General features: G+C 28.4%; 1 protein-coding gene and 1 long non-coding RNA gene across 6 annotated transcripts in view; one reads left to right on the top strand and one right to left on the bottom strand.

Moving 5' to 3' along the window:
• The window catches only part of AdamTS-A (ADAM metallopeptidase with thrombospondin type 1 motif A), a 432,888-nt gene that overhangs the window by 303,273 nt on the left and 109,449 nt on the right, over window positions 1-20,166 (top strand). Inside the window, exon 1 of one of the 5 annotated variants that reach the window (XM_075290742.1) lies at window positions 6,006-6,123. The exons of the other annotated variants lie outside the window; for them this stretch is intronic. The gene's annotated coding sequence lies outside the window, so the exon portion shown is untranslated. Of the gene's footprint in view, window positions 1-6,005; window positions 6,124-20,166 lie in introns of those variants that run through there. 5 annotated transcript variants of the gene reach the window in all.
• On the bottom strand, window positions 4,314-5,433 carry LOC142221162 (uncharacterized). The gene is made up of 2 exons (XR_012717961.1): window positions 4,994-5,433; window positions 4,314-4,923 (listed from the first exon to the last, which is right to left on the bottom strand). It is a non-coding gene; the product is annotated as an uncharacterized LOC142221162 (long non-coding RNA).

Here is a 20,166-nt window from a genome sequence, read left to right as displayed (position 1 = left end):
AGTTTTGCGATCCTTGCAGTACATGACTAATTCTGTCTTTGCGGGATTTACCCCAAGACCGTTGTCTTTCGCCCATTTTTCAGTCATCCGGAGGGCCCTCTGAATAATATCTCTGATTGTGGATGGGAATTTTCCCCTGACTGCCAGAGCTACATCATCTGCGTATGCCACCACTTTTATCCTTTCTTTTTCTAGAGTAACCAGAAGGCTATTTATAGCAACATTCCAAAGAAGAGGTGATAGAACTCCTCCTTGGGGAGTGCCTCTGTTCACATACTTTTGTATGTTTGCTTGTCCTAGTGTGGCTGAAATACGTCTCTTCATTAGCAGTTCGTCTAACAGCCTGAGTATACATGGATCAACATTCAGAGTTGTCAGTCCATTTAATATCGAGCTCGGATGGACATTATTGAACGCCCCTTCGATGTCTACAAACGCCATGATTGTGTATTCTTTGACAGATAGTGAGCTTTCAATAAAGCTGACTAGTTCATGTAGTGCGGTCTCAGTAGACCTGCCCTTCGAGTATGCATGCTGTCGTTTCGAGAACAAACTTGAATCGATGCTAGTTCTAAGATAAATATCTATCATCCTCTCCAGAGTCTTAAGTAGGAATGAGGATAAGCTGATTGGTCGGAAATCCTTCGCCCTCGAGTGAGAGGCTTTTCCCGCTTTAGGTATGAAGACGACTTTTGTTTCCCTCCACTTTCCTGGGATATATGATAAGTTGATACATCCTTTATATATCACCGACAACCAGGGGATAATTTTGTCAGTTACAGCTTGTAACTCCGCCGGAGTAATTCCATCAGGTCCAGGGGATTTGAATGGTCCAAAGCTATTTAGCGCCCATCTTATTGTTCCTGTGTATTATAAGGCATTTCGATTTTGTAGGGTTCAGCAATAATCCGTTAGCCTTCGCCCAATTAAATGCACGGTTAAGATCATTGTTAAGCCTCTCTACAGTGTTCCTGATTATCAAAACATGTGCTGATGATTGGTTCAATTCAATTTTTACCTTGGCCAATCTTACTCACCTACGTTGCCATGATGCGTTACCTACGTCACACATAGAATAGAAAACTACTTTTTTTTAGTTTCGATTAATTTAAATATTGGCGCTATAACACAGTTGTTGTGGATTTTTCTTATTCATGTTATATAGACCATGAGTCAGTTAGAATGGCATATCAATTCGATTTGTTTGACTCAAGATTCACATTGCGAATTTTTGTTTTTAGTTTTCGATCAACTTTTGTTGGATATGTTTGAAATTTGCCAATGGATTTCAATTTCATATGATATTGAGAAATGGAAGAGAAGAAGACTGAAGAAACTGACTGTAATCAAACATATGCCAATAGTTGTTCCATACGCACTGACCGTAGCATAAGAAATGTTATTGCTTTCTATTTCACTGACAGACGTGAGGACGACTAGGCAAACCGAACGTCTATACGTCTGACACATAAAACTAAATTTTGAAAAAAAAAAACGAAACGAGGCCCACATCAGATCGCTGGTATCCATCGGTGAGCATTCAAGTGAAATGTTTTCTTTATATCTGATTAGATGTTGTGTTTCTTTTTTGTTTTTTTTTTACTTGACTTTTGGGGCGTGTATTTTTTATTATGATTTCGTTTTTGGTTTTAAAATTGAATATTTCTTTTTTTTTTAATGGTTGAATGCGTGTATTTGTGTGTGTCCATATGTTTCAGCTTCATTTTATTATAGTTTTAAAAATCTTCAAGGTCACACACGCAATATGTTACTCAGCATTGCGTTACTGATCATTTGGTGTCAGTTTTATAGGATGCGTTCAAGGGTGTATGCGAATTGATGCAATACCCAAAAAACTGATGCATAGACAAATTCATTCACATTTTGTCAACAAGAAACCAGGTTAACTTATCAGATATTACGAATTTGAATGTCTACCAAACATACCTCAATATCTGTCATACAGAACAATCTGAAATGTTAAAATGTACAAACAAACATCTAATTGGACTAGCCATGGTCCTACAGAGAGAGAAAGAGAAACACCATAGCTGGAAGATAAAGCCTCAATGTAAACTTCTCTGTTATTAAACAGAGACTACCACTAACACACAAAGCTCTTACAAACATGCAACAGAAATACTCCTAGAGTGTGATACAAATAAATCATTTTTATGAATGAAATAAACGACAATAATTTAATTATTTTATATGTAGAGCGAAATGTGAATTCTTTTAATATATATTTTAAAAATCCCATTTACCTTTTATTTCTTTGCAGGTAAGAAAATAAATTGTGCAATCAACACTAAAGGAAAGTTAAGTACACAATTATGTAACCAATGGTGCGTACAGCTTTTTATCGTCTACTTTTAATTTTAAAAACATTACATTCAAATAATCTAAATTAAATTAATTTAAATATTAAAATTATATCTAAAACAAGTGAGTAAAGTAGAAAGTCGGGCGGGGCCGACTATATCATACCCTAAACCACCCCTACGGAATTAGTAAACATAAGCATGTGTGTAAGTCTAAATACGAGCAGCTAGTACATAAAAATTTGAAATTTGAATAACATAGGTTAATAAATAAGAGTATTATGGTCAAAATCGAGCGATGCATATACATGGGACCTATATCTAAATCTGAACCAATTTGTATAATATTTTGCAGATATGATTGATACCACAGAAGGTCACTTTGTGTAAAAGTTGAGTACGATCAGTTAATAAATGAGGCCCCTATGGTCAAAAATAAGGTTATTAGGGGCAAATTTTTCAAAATCGGGCGATACATATATATGGGAGCTATATCTCAATTTGAACCGATTTTGATGAAATTTTGCACATACAGTTAGTGCTATAGAAGATTACATTTAGCCAACCTTGGTTACGATCGGTTGATAAATAAGGGTTTTACGGCCAAGTTTGGCAAAATCGGGCGATACATATATATGGGAGCTATATCTCAATTTGAACCGATTTCGATGAAATTTCGCACATACAGTTAGAGCTATAGAAGATTACATTTAGCCAACTTTGAGTACAATCGGTTGATAAATAAGGGTGTTACGGCCAAATTTGACCAAATCGGGCGATACATATATATGAGAGCTATATCTAAATCTAATTGCGCACATACAGTTAGAGGTATAGAAGATTATATTTAGCCAACTTTGAGCACTATCGGTTGATAAATAAGGGTTTTACGGCCAAATTTGGGAAAATCGGGCGATACATATATGTGGGAGCTATATCTAAATCTGAACCGATTTCGATCATTTTTGGCACATATTGTCAGTACCATAAAAAATTAGAGTAAGCCAAGTTTGAGTAAGATCTCTTAATAAATAAGTTTTTTATGGCCAAATTTGGGAAAATCGGGCGATACATATATATGGGAGCTATATATAAATCTGAACCGATTTCGATGAAATTTTGCAGACTTAAAGGGTGATGAAAAAGCTTACTATGTGCAAAATTTGATGACGATCGGTTTGTAAAAAAGCGCAACGTGACTCCATTTGTCGAAATCGGGCGATACATATATATGGTAGCTATATCTAAATTTGATCTGATTTCTTCCAAATTCAATAGCGTACCAAATTTCATCCAAATCGGTTAATAATTGCGACCGGAATCCTGAGAACAACAAATACATGGACAGACGGACGAACGGACGGACGGACGGACACCAAGCGCTAGATCGACTCAGGAGGTGATTCTGAGTCGATCAGTATATATTTTATGGGGTCTAAAATCAATATTTCTGGTAGGCACATTTTTTGGCCGATCAAACTTATTATACCCTGACCATTATGTGGTTTAGGGTATAACAAATTTGAGTTGTATTATTTCTTTAGATTAATATAAAAACAAATTCTATAAATTAATTATAATTAACTAATTATCCGTTACTAACCTTTTCCCACATTTATCTATGCTCCATCTATCGCTTTGTTTATGTCTGATAGTTGTAAACAAATTTAAATTATTTCCCATGAAAAATTATTCACAAATATTTGTAATAAAAATTAATTGTTTTTATTTTGAAAATTTATGCATTCAAAAATTCTTGTTGAAAACAAATCAATATTGGTGGTTTTCTGCTTTCAAGAAAAACCATACAAATGCACATTTCGATAAATAATCATTTCAAAAAAAAAAAAAAAACTGCAGAAAAACAATTCCAGAGAATTGTTTTTCATTTTCAAAAGGGGATTTCTTTTGTAGTAATGAGACTATTTAAATAGGCAAATGATTTTGTTTTCTTAAATATTTTGATTTGAAGAAAAAAAAATTGTTAACACATTTTATTGATTGCATTTTTATTGATTTGATATTTTTTTTTGTTATAGAAATTTTGGGAAATATTTTTGAAGAGAAAAGGAAATGCTTTCTCTTTAGGAAATTTCTTAGAAATTGCTACAGATTGCTACCAAAGCATCTCAATATTGAATGTATTTAAGAGAGCACATAAAATGCTCTCTTTATCGTTGCTCTTGGAGGATTAGTTACCCCAAATGAATTAGTAGAAACATTTTCAGTGTTTTGTTGTATTTCTCTTCTTTTTCATGTCCATGCTCTCTATGAAAACCACTCACCATGTGTTTCTCGTTTTAGTTGGCCCACATTTCCACTTGCACTTTTATTGACTTCTTACAAATTTGGGGAAATATTTCTGAAGAAAATGAAAAGCATTTCTCTTAGAAATTGCTAACGATGCTAACACAGATTCTCTACGTATAACATTTTTAAAAGAGAGAAGATGGCAGGCTCTCTTTGAGGATCTCAGTATAGTTTATTTTTGTTTCTCCAAAATTGATTAGTATACATTTCCAGTATCTGGTGGGATTTCATTCATTGGTCTCACTGTGTAAACTGCTCTCCATGTGTTTCTCTTCTTATTCTGTTGGCCCAACTTTTATTAAAGAGAATAAACGATGTTGGTGCTGAATGTGACTAATTGGCTGCCGCTACTGGCTACTTACCTGGTCACTGTATATTCTGTTGGTCAGGTTGGATCTTACCTTGGCTTGCGTTGCCCGCCATGGTCCGTTCGGTGTTTTGTATTTAAATATTTACTTTGTTCGCCTCATGGCTGCAGTCAGTCCAATGTGAAATCTTTACACAGCACAGACGTGCGTTTCTTGTCCATTTGTTAGAATTACGCCAAACCTCACCGGTATTAAATTCACAACAGAAATTATTCCCACAAAAAAAAAAAATAATAATTTCGGTTTCACAAAAAACTATGTGATGTAACTTTCTAATGAACGGATTGGATCCATCTCCATACTTTTCAGAGCTTTGTTTAAAGTTTCGTTTAGAATTTTATAGAACAACAAATAGAAAATGTTAATGAAATTACACGTACAAGAAGAGGGTGTTGGTGAATTTTTTTAAGGCAGTCACCTTAAAATAAATTAAAGGAAATGAAATTGTGCAACAAAATATGGTAGAATTTCGATAACACATTCATTTTCTTACACAAAAACGGATGTAACAATAATGCTAACATTTCGAAAAAAAATTATAAATTTTTTTTAATACAAATAAATTTATTGTAGACTGTCACCGATGAAGGTTTAGTCTAATTTGCGAATTAAAAACAAAAATAAAATTTTAATCAATGAAACATTGTATGTGTGAAGTGATGTTTTTGTGATTAGTGATCAAGATAGAATTATCAGAAAAATTGATTTTAGCTGTTAGTCATGCATTTTGAATTTTTAATTTAAAAACAAAAAATTTACATTTATGTGAAAAAAAATCCCCACATTTGTTTTTGGGCTCAAAGTATTAAGATGTGTCACCATTTTGTCCATTAAATTAAGTCTTTTAGATTTCAATAATTCAAATTTAGAAAGACCTGTGATGCTCTATGAAATATTAAAAATTACCAATCAGTATTGAAACACAGTTCAACGGACCCCCTCTATTAATATGGTTTTTTTTTTAATAAAAAAGAAACTGAATAATTTTTTTTAATATAAAAAAAAGGAAAATAATAAAACGAAATTAATTAAAAACATATCGATCTCTAGTGAAAAAAAAGTGATTTCCATCGAATTAAGCGGCATCAATCGAAAAGCGTTAATTATAAAAGGTAATATAAAAAGTGAGTAATAAATCTACTACATATTTGAAATTTTTTAGAAAAAATTGTGATTTTATTAACATCAAAATAATTGGACCATTTTTGGAATAAATTTTTGTCTAGCTTGGAGTTATGGATTTGAATCATCACAGCTTTATGGTGAATATTTTCCGTACAAAATTAGAACAAATTAAAAAATAGATTCAGGTTTTTTGGGTCTTAAACAGAGTCAAAGTTCAGTATTAAAAAAAACAACAACAACAACAACAAGCACGGTACTATGAGAAAAATGAACTACCTAGTGTGCAAATTGAGCCAAAATTGTATTTCACATTTTGAGATTTCCAACATGGAAAAAGACCTGGTATTTTTGTTTAATAAATAATTGTGAACTTATATATAAAAAAATAAAAGTAAAATAAGTAAAAAAGTCATAGGTCAGGTGGGACCGACTATAATATACCCTACACCGATAACATCGATTTTACATGGAAGAAAATGTGCGTATTTTGGGCAATTCTGTCCAAAGCGGAAAAATATATTGGAGCTAATTTAAGAAAATCTGCACTGATTTCAACCAAATTTCACATGCATAGTTAATTCTACTTCTTGTGCAAAGTCTCAAGTAAATCAGAGTAAAAATATAGTCTCTGTGATCAAATGAGTTCTAGTCGGGCGAAAGATATATATTTCAGATATATCTAAATGTGAACCGATTTCTTCCGAAATCACTACGGTTCTATTCTGGATACTTGTGCTCAATTTGAAGTTGATTGCACCAAAACTGCGACCTAAATTTTTTGCAAAAATGTCTTCACAAACATACGGAAGGACATGGCGACTCTGGGGCGACCCTGAGCATTAATGACACTATGTGTCCCCAGCAAAAAAGAGTCGCCAAAAAAGTAGTGAAAATGTTCTTTTTGGATCCGAAAGTGGTGCCAAAGTGACGCAGAAGCGATGAATTTTACATGGGCTTGTCATAGGACGGATGTCCACCATTTCAACATCCGTTGCGCTGAATTTGCATCACTTCTTAAGGTGTGGTCCGAATTCAATGTTTCGGAAGTGAATTATAAAATTGTGTCATATTTTGCCAAATACATAATTTTTAAATTTTTTTATGATTTTTAATGCATTCTAACGCTTGTCTAAAACGTTTGACCTTAAATATTTGAAAAAATTTGCAATTTTTCTAGAATGGATTAAAATTTTTTTTTCGACAAAATTTAAATAGTTTGTATCATTTTATTAATTCTTACTCTCTTTTTAATCTATATGAAACAAAATAATTTAAAATTTCTTATTAAAGATATGAAAAAAGGGAGTTTTAAAAAATTGAATCAAAAGAACTTCTTGTGTAGTTCAAATAAACATAATCTTTTGGAGAGCATCTTCTGGAAGTGCCTTTAAAGTAGTGCCTTTAGAAGAACTTCCATTTTTTTTGCTGGGGTCTATCTGACACTTATAATACCACGTTCCACAGTGTGGCACAGGGTATAAAAAGACTGGATACCTACTCAAGGAGAGTAGAACGACAACCAGGAGGGCCAGGGGAATAATGACGGGTACCTAGAACCGAGAGCACATCTTTGCCGAATAGGATCAGCAGAAGATGATGCGTGTAGGGCATGTTTTGAGGATGATGAGACCTTGGGACAATATCTTTGTTACTGATCACTACTTTTGGCCGAGTTTGATGAATGCACGCATTTTGTCAAAATTTTATTTCTACAGAATATTTAATCAAAATTTTATATCTATAGAAAATTTTGTCAAAATTTCATTTCTATAGAAAATTTTTGCAAAATTTTATTTTTATAGAAAATTTTGTAAAAATTTTATTTCTATAGAAAATTTTGTCAAAATTTTATTTCTATAGAAAATTTTGTCAAAATTTTATTTCTATAGAAAATTTTTGCAAAATTTTATTTCTAAAGAAGTTTTTCTAAATATTTTATTTCTAAAGACATTTTTCTCAATATTTTCAAAAGTCTATTTCTTAAGAAATATTGTCAAATTTTATTTCTACAGAAAATTTTGTCAAAATTTTATTTCTATAAAATTTGTTGTCAAAATATTATTTCTATAGAAGATGAATGGACGCATTTTGTCAAAGTTTTTCTTCTACAGAAAATTTGGTCAAAATTTTATTTCTATAGAAAATTTTGTCAAAATTTCATTTCTATAGAAAATTTTTGCAAAATTTTATTTTTATAGAATATTTTGTTAAAATTTTATTTCTATAGAAAATTTTGTCAAAATATTATTTCTATAGAAAATTTTGTCAAAATTTTTATTCTATAGATAATGTTGTCAAAATTTTATTTCTAAAGAAATTTTTCTCAATATTTTTTTTTCTATAGAAAATTTTGTCAAAATTTTATTTCTATAGAAATTTTTCTCAAAATTGTAGTTCTATATATAGAAAAAAATGGATAGAAAAATTGTTCAAAATTTTATTTCTAGAGAAAATTTTGTCAAAATTCTATGTCTTAAGATATACTGTCTAAATTTTATTTCAACAGAAAACTTTGTCAAAATTTTATTTCTATAAATAATTTTGTAAAAATTTTATTTCTATAGAAAATTTTGTCAAAATTTTATTTCTATAGAAATTTTTGTCAAAATTTTATTTCTATAGAAAATTTTGTCAAAATTTTATTTCTATAGAAAACTTTGTCAAAATTTTATTTTTATAGAAAATTTCGTCAAAATTTTATTTCTATAGAAAAAATTTTAAAATTTCATTTCTACATAAAATTTTGTCACAATTTTATTTCTATAGAAAATTTTATCAAAATTTTATTTCTATAGAAAATTTTGTCAAAATTTTATTCTACAGAAAAAATTTAAAATTTCATTTCTATATAAAATTTTATTTCAGTAGAAAATTTTGTCAAAATTTTGTTTCTATAGAAAACTTTGTCAAAATTTTATTTCTCAAGAAAATTTTGTCAAAATTTCATTTCTATAGAAAATTTTGTCAAAATTTTATTTGTATAGAAAACTTTGTCAAAATTTTATTTGTATAGAAAATTTTGTCAAATTTTATTTCTATAGAAAATTTTGTAAAAATTTTATTTCTATAAAAAATTTTGTCAAAATTTTAATTCTATAGAAAATTTTGTCAAAATTTTATTTCTATAGAAAATTTTGTCAAATTTTATTTCTATAGAAAATTTTGTCAAAATTTTATTTCTATAGGAAATTTTGTAAAAAATTTATTTCTATAGAAAATTTTGTCCAAATTTTATTTCTATAGAAAATTTTGTTAAAATTTCATTTCTATAGTAAATTTTGTTAAAATTTTATTTCTATAGAAAATTTTGTCAAAATTTTATTTCTATAGAAAATGTTGTCAAAATTTTATTTTTATAGCCAATTTTGTCAAAATTTAGTTCTTAAGACATATTGTCAAAATTTTATTTCTATAGAAAATTTTGTCAAAATTTTCTATTTCTTAAGAAATATTGTCAAAATGTTATTTCTATAAAAAATTTTGTCAATATTTTATTTCTATAGAAAACTTTGTCAAAATTTTATTTCAAAAAAAAATTTTACAAAATATTATTTCTATAGAAAATTTTATCAAAATTTTATTTCTATAGAAAATGTTGTCAAAATTTTATTTATAAAGAATTTTTTCTCAATATTTTTTTTATAGAAAATTTTGTCAAAATTTTATTTCTACAGAAAATTTGGTCAAAATTTTATTTTTATAGCCAATTTTTATAGTCAAAACTTTATTTCTATAGAAACTTTTCTCAAAATTGAAGTTCTATATATAGAGATATTTATTATATAGAGAAATTGTTCAAAATTTTATTTCTATAGAAAATTTTGTCAAAATTTCATTTCTATAGAAAATTTTGTCAAAATTTTATTTGTATAGAAAACTTTGTCAAAATTTTATTTGTATAGAAAATTTTGTCAAAATTTTATTTCTATAGGAAATTTTGTAAAAAAATTATTTCTATAGAAAATTTTGTCCAAATTTTATTTCTATAGAAAATTTTGTTAAAATTTCATTTCTATAGTAAATTTTGTTAAAATTTTATTTCTATAGAAAATTTTGTCAAAATTTTATTTCTATAGAAAATGTTGTCAAAATTTTATTTTTATAGCCAATTTTGTCAAAATTTAGTTCTTAAGACATATTGTCAAAATTTTATTTCTACAGAAAATTTTGTCAAAATTTTATTTCTATAGAAAATTTTGTCAATATTTTATTTCTATAGAAAACTTTGTCAAAATTTTATTTCAAAAAAAAAATTTACAAAATATTATTTCTATAGAAAATTTTATCAAAATTTTATTTCTATAGAAAATGTTGTCAAAATTTTATTTATAAAGAATTTTTTCTCAATATTTTTTTTATAGAAAATTTTGTCAAAATTTTATTTCTACAGAAAATTTGGTCAAAATTTTATTTTTATAGCCAATTTTTATAGTCAAAACTTTATTTCTATAGAAAATTTTCTCAAAATTGAAGTTCTATATATAGAGATATTTATTATATAGAGAAATTGTTCAAAATTTTATTTCTATAGAAAATTTTGTCAAAATTTCATTTCTATAGAAAATTTTGCCAAAATTTTATTTGTATAGAAAACTTTGTCAAAATTTTATTTCTATAGAAAATTTTGTCAAAATTTTATTTCTATAGGAAATTTTGTAAAAAAATTATTTCTATAGAAAATTTTGTCCAAATTTTATTTCTATAGAAAATTTTGTTAAAATTTCATTTCTATAGTAAATTTTGTTAAAATTTTATTTCTATAGAAAATTTTGTCAAAATTTTATTTCTATAGAAAATGTTGTCAAAATTTTATTTTTATAGCCAATTTTGTCAAAATTTAGTTCTTAAGACATATTGTCAAAATTTTATTTCTACAGAAAATTTTGTCAAAATTTTATTTCTATAGAAAATTTTGTCAATATTTTATTTCTATAGAAAACTTTGTCAAAATTTTATTTCAAAAAAAAATTTTACAAAATATTATTTCTATAGAAAATTTTATCAAAATTTTATTTCTATAGAAAATGTTGTCAAAATTTTATTTATAAAGAATTTTTTCTCAATATTTTTTTTATAGAAAATTTTGTCAAAATTTTATTTCTACAGAAAATTTGGTCAAAATTTTATTTTTATAGCCAATTTTTATAGTCAAAACTTTATTTCTATAGAAAATTTTCTCAAAATTGAAGTTCTATATATAGAGATATTTATTATATAGAGAAATTGTTCAAAATTTTATTTCTATAGAAAATTTTGTCAAAATTTCATTTCTATAGAAAATTTTGCCAAAATTTTATTTGTATAGAAAACTTTGTCAAAATTTTATTTCTATAGAAAATTTTGTCAAAATTTTATTTCTATAGGAAATTTTGTAAAAAAATTATTTCTATAGAAAATTTTGTCCAAATTTTATTTCTATAGAAAATTTTGTTAAAATTTCATTTCTATAGTAAATTTTGTTAAAATTTTATTTCTATAGAAAATTTTGTCAAAATTTTATTTCTATAGAAAATGTTGTCAAAATTTTATTTTTATAGCCAATTTTGTCAAAATTTAGTTCTTAAGACATATTGTCAAAATTTTATTTCTACAGAAAATTTTGTCAAAATTTTATTTCTATAGAAAATTTTGTCAATATTTTATTTCTATAGAAAACTTTGTCAAAATTTTATTTCAAAAAAAAATTTTACAAAATATTATTTCTATAGAAAATTTTATCAAAATTTTATTTCTATAGAAAATGTTGTCAAAATTTTATTTATAAAGAATTTTTTCTCAATATTTTTTTTATAGAAAATTTTGTCAAAATTTTATTTCTACAGAAAATTTGGTCAAAATTTTATTTTTATAGCCAATTTTTATAGTCAGAACTTTATTTCTATAGAAACTTTTCTCAAAATTGAAGTTCTATATATAGAGATATTTATTATATAGAGAAATTGTTCAAAATTTTATTTCTAGAGAAAATTTTGTCAAAACTCTATATCTACGCAAAATTGTGTCAAAATTTTATTTGTGCAGAAAATTTTGTCAAAATTCTATTCCTTAAGAAATATTGTCAAAAAATTATTCATAAAGAAAGTTTTGTCAAAATTTTATTTCTACAGAAAATTTTGTCAAAATGTTATTTATATTGCCAATTTTGTCAAAATTTTATTTCTATAGAAAATTTTATGAAAATTTTATTTCTTTGGAAAGTTCTGTCAAAATTTTATATCTATCGGAAATTTTGTCAAAATTTTATTTCTATAGAAAACTTTGTCAAAATTTTATTTCTATAAAATTTTTTGTCGAAATATTATTTCTATAAAAAATTTTGTCAAAATTTTATTTCTATAGAAAATGTCAAATTTTTATTTCTATATAAATTTTTGTCAAAATCTTTATTTCTATAGAAAATTTTGTAAAACTTTTATTTCTATAAAAAATTTTGTCAAAATTTTATTTCTATAGAAAACTTTCTCAATATTTTATTTCTATAAAAAATTTTGTCAAAATTTTATTTCTATAGGAAATTTTGTCAAAATTTTATTTCTATAATTTAACTTCTATAGAAAATTTTATTTCTATAGAAAATCGGGTCAAAACTTTATTTCTGTATAAATTTTTCTCAAAATTTTATTTCTAAAGAAAATTATGTCAAAATTTTATTTCTACAGACAACCTTGTCAAAATTCCCTTTCTTAGCAAATATTGTTAACATTTTGTTTGTACAAAAATTTTGTCAAAATTTTATTTCTATAGAAAATTTTGTCAACATTTTATTCCCATAGAAAACTGTGTCAAAATTTTATTTCTATAGAAAATGTTGCCAAACTTTTATTTCTATAAAATATTTTGGCAAAGTTTTATTTGTACAGAACTTTTTCTCAAAATTTTATTTCTGTATAAAATGTTGTCAATTTTCGATTCTTGATGGCAGTCTTGAGTAGAACTCTTTACGCAGTCTATGATGAAGGGTATATACAGATTCGTCTTGGCCGACCTGATCGACCGTATATACTTGTTTGCAGTACGATTGATTTCTACATGTGTAGGAAATACATAAATATGAGGATCCATTATTAGTTTGTTAACCTTTGTTTAGCAAACTTGGCATAGAGATAATTTGAACACCAAACTAGGTATTATGTTCAATATCTTGTAAATTACAAATATTGCCAACTCAATTCATCCAATTCTATTTCCTGAATAGCATAGCATGTCCATGTCTGATATGGATATTCAAAGTTTATTATTATGATTGATTTATTTGACTTTTTCACCCAAAATAAAATTAACCATAAGCCAAAACCTATTATGGATTTTTATTATCGGTTCTTTTAATAGATGGTGTATTTGTAATTGATGACATCCCATTGAAATCATATTGAATATGATCGAAGGTATGAATTGTTATTCAAGTGTTAAAAATAGCTCACGTTGTATTCACGAACATTTTAAAATATAAAAACAGGCATATACGGATTCGAAGGCATATATGTATGTTTTTTGGTAAAACAGCGTCATCTCTTCGTGGAATAATGAGTCGTCTCTGTGAGAATATTAATAATTCGGGCCAGCCAGCATTTCCGCTTGCGTAAAAATACCTGAAGACATTCCTTAAAGAAAAATTTTAATAGTGACAAAAAGTGAATGAATCAAACTGGAAGGAGAGACACAGAAAGAAATTTGGTTTGACATTTATGATAAAATATAAATAAATTATTAAACTTCAGTTTAATATAACGGAAATTTTAGCTGTGACAAATTCAATGGATCCAATTGGGGAGATGCAAACTGTAATTTGGTTTGAAATTTATCATAAAATTTAATTAACTTAATTATTAAATTAAGTTTACTACAACGGATCTAAAAATAATTATATTTGGCCGTAATTAATAGATGATATGGTAACACCGAAACAATTTTTATCTGGATCCAAAGATTTTGGCCTTCATAGAAGAATTTCGATATTTTCGATTTTGAACAAAAGTCTCGACTTCTTTAAATAATAAATAAATCTATTCTGTGATTAAAAAATTTAAATTAAAAACAAGTAAGGAAAGTCTAAAGTCGGGCGGTGCCGACTATATTATACCCTGCACCACTTTGTAGATCTAAATTTTCGATACCATATCACATCCGTCAAATGTGTTGGGGCCTATATATAAAGGTTTGTCCGAAATACATACATTTAAATATCACGGGTTCTGGACAGAATTTGATAGACTTTTACAAAATCTATAGACTCAAAATTTAAGTCGGCGAATGCACTAGGGTGGAGCACAATCTTAGTAAAAAAATATGGGAAACGTTTAAATCTGAAGCAATTTTAATGAAACTTCGAAAAAGTTTATTTATGATTTATCGCTCGATATATATGTATTAGAAGTTCAGTAAAATTTCATTTTTACAACTTTTCGACTAAGCAGTGGCGATTTTACAAGGAAAATGTTGGTATTTTGACCATTTTTGTCGAAATCAGAAAAACATATATATGGGAGCTATATCTACATCTGAACCGATTTCAATCAAATTTGGCACGCATAGCTACAATGCTAATTCTACTCCCTGTGCAAAATTTCAACTAAATCGGAGCAAAAAATTGTCCTCTGTGGTCATTTGAGTGTAAATCGGGCGAAAGCTATATATGGGAGCTATATCTAAATCTGAACCGATTTCAACCAAATTTGACACGCATAGCTACTAGAGGTCTGCACAATTCCATTTGTAAATGCAGAGTACATGTGTACTTGCTACATGAGTACATCTATTTGAGAGAGTCGCAAAATAATTGGTACACATTTTGATGAACACCAAAAGCCACGAGTAACTTCTTGTTGCTACTCTGATGTCTTCACTACCAACAAGCACATATTCCTCTTTCTCTCTTATTGGAGTGTACACAGAGTGATCACGTCGAGTATGTTGCGAGAACAAAACTTCATAGAGTACTCCATGTACCATGTGCAGTTTCAGAAATACAAAAAAAAAGTTACTCTCCATAATATATGTTTTTGATTTGTTTAAAGAACGGCAAACGTTAAGGTAGGTGTGTGACATACATAAATATATGAAATATGTGAAATACATACATATCTATGATTAATAATAATGAAAAGTTTTGCTTCGCACATAACTGAGAAATACTTGTGGTACCACGTGAAGTGAAGAGAATCCATGTTGTACTTTTTCTCAAGTACTTACATTTGTATTGTTCCTTTTTTTCGGAACACATATTGTTTCGGATAAGTACTTGGTGGTATTTGACAAGCAAGTGTTCTCTTCACTTCACTACTTGCGCTCTGAGAGAAAAACAGTGTATGTACTATATTCGACAGCGAATTGCTTACATGTAGTGAAAAGTTATTCGATGCAGACCTCTAATAGCTACAATGCTAATTCTACTCCCTGTGCAAAATTTCAACTAAATCGGAGCAAAAAATTGGCCTCTGTGGGCAAATGAGTGTAAATCGGGCGAAAGATATATATGGGAGCTATATCTAAATCTGAACCGATTTGGCTGATATTTCGCAAGTTTTTCGAGACTCATAAAATATTCGGATGTACGGAATTTTAGGAAGATCGGTTAATACACACGCCAATTATGACCAGATCGGTGAAAAATATATATGGCAGCTATATCTAAATCTGAACAGATTTTTTCCAAAATCAATAGGGATCGTCTTTGAGCCGAAAGAGGACCCTATACCAAATTTTAGGACAATCGGACTAAAACTGCGAGCTGTACTTTGCACACAAATATACATCAACAGACAGACAGACAGACGGACAGACAGACAGACAGACAGACAGACAGACAGACGGACATCGCTAAATCGACTCAGAATTTAATTCTAAGACGATCGGTATACTAAACGATGGGTCTCAGACTTTTCCTTCTTGGCGTTACATACAAATGCACAAACTTATTATACCCTGTACCACAGTAGTGGTGAAGGGTATAATTAATGGGAAAATTTAATTTCGCTATTGAAGACAAAACATATTTTTTCTAGGTAAATTAATGTCAAATTGGCTTCCCAACAAAAAAATGTTATTTTTTATTTGTTATTTATGTTTATTTAAATTGTCAAAATTTTCCGAGTGAAAATTTTGTCAAAATTTTATTTTATAGAGAAAACTTTGTCAGAGTTTTATTATTATAGAACTTTTTGTAAAAATTTTATTTTGGAAAATTTTGTCAAAATTTGTCAAAGTTTTATTTCTATGTTAGAATATTTTGACAAAATTTTATTCCTATAGAATTTTGTCAAATTTTATTATTATATACATTTTTGTCAAAGTTTTATGTTTATAGAATATCTTCCTAGAAAATCCAAGAGAAAATTATGTCAAACTTTTATTTTTATAAAAACTAAATAAATTAATAAAAAAATTGTCAAAATTCCATTGTATAGGAAATTTTGTCAACATTTTATTGTTATAGAAAATTTTGTCCAAATTTATTGTTATAGAAAATTTTGTCAAAATTTTATTCTATAGAAAATTTTGTCATTTTTATACCCTGCGCCACACTGTGGAACAGGGTATAAGTTAGTGCATATGTTTGTAACACCCAGAAGAAGACGAGATAGACACATGGTGTCTTTGGCAATAATGCTCAGGGTGGGTCCCTGAGTCGATATAACCATGTCCGTCTGTCTGTGAACACATTTTTGTGATCAAAGTCTAGGTTGCAATTTAAGTCCAATCGCCTTCAAATTTGGCACATGTTCCTAATTTGGGTCAGAATAGAACCCTATTGATTTTGGAAGAAATCAGTTCAGATTTAGATATAGCTCCTATATATATATATATCTTTCGCCCGATATGCACTAATATGGACCCAGCAGCCTGAGTTTTATACCGATTCGCTTGAAATTTTGTTCAAACATAACACTTAGTCGTATAGTCAAGTGTGCAAAATTTGATTGAAATCGGTTCAGATTTAGATATAGCTCCCATATATATCTTTCGCCCGATATGGACTTATATGGCCCCAGAAGCCAGATTTTTGGCCGAATTTGGTTGAAATTTTGCACTAGGAGTACAATTAGTAGTATAGTCAAGTGTGCAAAATTTGATTGAAATCGGTTCAGATTTAGATATAGCTCCCATATATATCTTTCGCCCGATATGGACTAATATGGTCCTAAAAGCTAGAGATTTGGCCCAATTTGGTTGAAATTTTGCATAGGGAGTAGATTTAGCATTGTAGCTATGCGTGCCAAATTTGATTGAAATCGGTTCAGATTTATATATAGCTCCCATATATAGCTTTCGCCCGATTTACACTCATATGACCACAGAGGCCAATTGTTTACTCCGATTTAGTTAAAATTTGCACAGGGAGTAGAATTAGCATTGTAGCTATGCGTGCCCAATTTGCTTGTAACCGGTTCAGATTTAGATATAGCTCCCATATATATGTTGTTCTGATTTCGACAAAAATGGTCAAAATACCAACATTTTCCTTGTAAAATCGCCACTGCTTAGTCGAAAAGTTGTAAAAATTACTCTAATTTTCCTAAACTTCTAATACATATATTTCCAGCGATAAATCATAAATAAACTTTTGGGAAGTTTCCTTAAAATTGCTTCAGATTTAAATGTTTCCCATATTTTTTTACTAACATTGTGTTACACCCTAGTGCATTAGCCAACTTAAATTTTGAGTCTATAGATTTTGTAGAAGTCTATCAAATTCTGTCCATATCGAGTGATATTTAAATGTATGTATTTGGGACAAACCCAACACATTGCCCCCAACACATTTGACGGATGTGATATGGTATCTAAAATTTAGATCTACAAAGTGGTGCAGGGTATAATATAGTCGGCCCCGCCCGACTATAGACTTTTCTTACTTGTTTTATAGAGAAAATTGTGTCAAAGTTTTATTTCTATAGAATCCCAGGAAAAAAAGCGTCGCCAAAAAAGTAATGAAAATGTTCTTTTTGGATCCGGAAGTGGTGCAAAATTGACGCAGAAGCGGTGAATTTAACATGGGCTTGTCATAGGACAGAAGTCCTCCATTTCAACAGCCGTTGCACTGAATTTGCATCACTTGTTCAGGTGTGATCCGAATTCAATGTTTTGGATGTAAATTACAAAATTCTGTGATATTTCGTCAAATAAATAATTTTTATAATTTTGTATAATTTTTAATGGATTCTAACGCTTGTAGGAAACGTTTAACCTCATTTTTTTTCAACAAAATTTAAATGATTTGTACCATTTTATGAATTCTTAAACTGGTTTTAACCAACTTGAAACAAAAAAAGTTAAAATTGAATTGAATTAAAAGAACTTCCTGGGTAGTTAAAATAAAGAACATCATTGGGAGTGCATCTTCTGGAAGTACTTTTAAAGTTGTGCCTTTGGAAGAACTTCCAAATTTGTTTGCTGGGATATTTTGACAAAATTTCATTCCTATAGAAAATGTTGTCAACATTTTATTCCTATAGAAAATTTGGTCAATATTTTAGTTTTACAGAAAATTCCTATAATTCCTATAAAAAAATTGTCAAAATTTTATTTTTATAAAATTTTTTATAAAATGTTGTCAAAATTTTATTCCTGTAAAAAATTTTGTCAAAATTTTAGACTATAGGAAATTTCGTCAAAGTTTTATTTCTATAAAAATTTTTGTAAAATTTTTATTTCTATAGAAAATTTTGTTATTTGGATCACTTTATTCCGTTATTGAATCAAGAAAAGAAAAACAACGTGTTCTGTGCATGTGCTTTCGTCCAGTGTTACCGTTTCGCCCCATAAGTGTCAAATTTGTCACTTTTTCCATGCACACAAAGACAATTTCATTAAAAGTCAGCCAACGAAAAGTTTTCATTGATATAACGAAACGTTTTCATTAATACAATGAAAATATTCGTTAATAGTACGAAATGTTACATTGATATGCAGAAAATTCATTATATTAACGAAAAAATTCATTGTATTAACGAATTTGTTTCATTGACTGACTTTTAACGACACATTTCGTTAATATAACGAAACATTTTCTATTAGTGTGCGGTGTGCCACATTATTGTTGTACTAAATGTATATTAATAGTGAATCGCATCCTAATCTGATCCCATTCCTTTTCGGTATTGTGTCGAAGATCTGCGAACCTTCTCTTAACGTGGCATCACCTATTTTGTCTAAGGTTACCCCTAATGATATATTCTTGATTTGTTGCTAAATATATTTTTTTCGTCTTATTTCATATGCATTAAACTGCATTTAAAATTTCATTGAACATTACAAAATATAATTTATTTTTTCAGTGTATACCACATAAGGTGCGGATATTTGTAGGTGTTAGAGTCTTCATTCAAAAGTTCACCTAATGATAATTCACCTAAACTAACCATGTTTTTGCTTGTTTGCCACCCATTCAAAAAAAAACATATGTCAAGATATTATTTCCCATTCACCACAAAGAGCCACCCACAGCTTGTGCAGGGGGGTGGGGGGGGGTATAAATACACAGAGAGCCCCGTAATGAAACGTGATGCCCAGTTTAGGGTGAAGCTGGTTGTTGTTGTTGTTGTTGTCGATTGTGGATTTAAAACTTTCATGGATGATGATTCTCTTAAGTCGTGTCTCGTGTCTAGTCGCATTTTGGTTGTTGGTTAATTAATTAAGCCAATGATTTTGTTAACATTGTGTCTGGCACGCAATTAAACGAATGTTAACAACCCAAAACAAATTCGTGCTAGCTTCGATTGATTTGAAATGAAGTTTAACGCTTTGCGGTTTGCTTTTGGGGGTGTTGGTGGTCTGTTATGTTAGTTTACACGCTTCCACTACTCTGAGAGTGGCATTGGTGGGAATTTTGTTTTAACGTTATGTTGTAGTTTGTATTAGGTAATTTAATTTTGACGTGACGTGAAGCTCGAACACGAACACGAAATTAAATTTAAATAAAATGTTTAGGAAAAAATTTAACGAATTCGTATAGACATTCATATGCGAATTTCTATCATGATAGTTTAGATATTATTAACAGACACTCTTAGATTATCAAGCCCTTTGCTGTGTTATAGCAGAAA

This window comes from Haematobia irritans, chromosome 1, assembly GCF_050003625.1.
Source record: "Haematobia irritans isolate KBUSLIRL chromosome 1, ASM5000362v1, whole genome shotgun sequence".
NCBI lineage: Eukaryota > Metazoa > Arthropoda > Insecta > Diptera > Muscidae > Haematobia > Haematobia irritans.
Note: the sequence above shows the minus strand (reverse complement) of the source record. Positions and strands in the feature narration are given on the sequence as shown.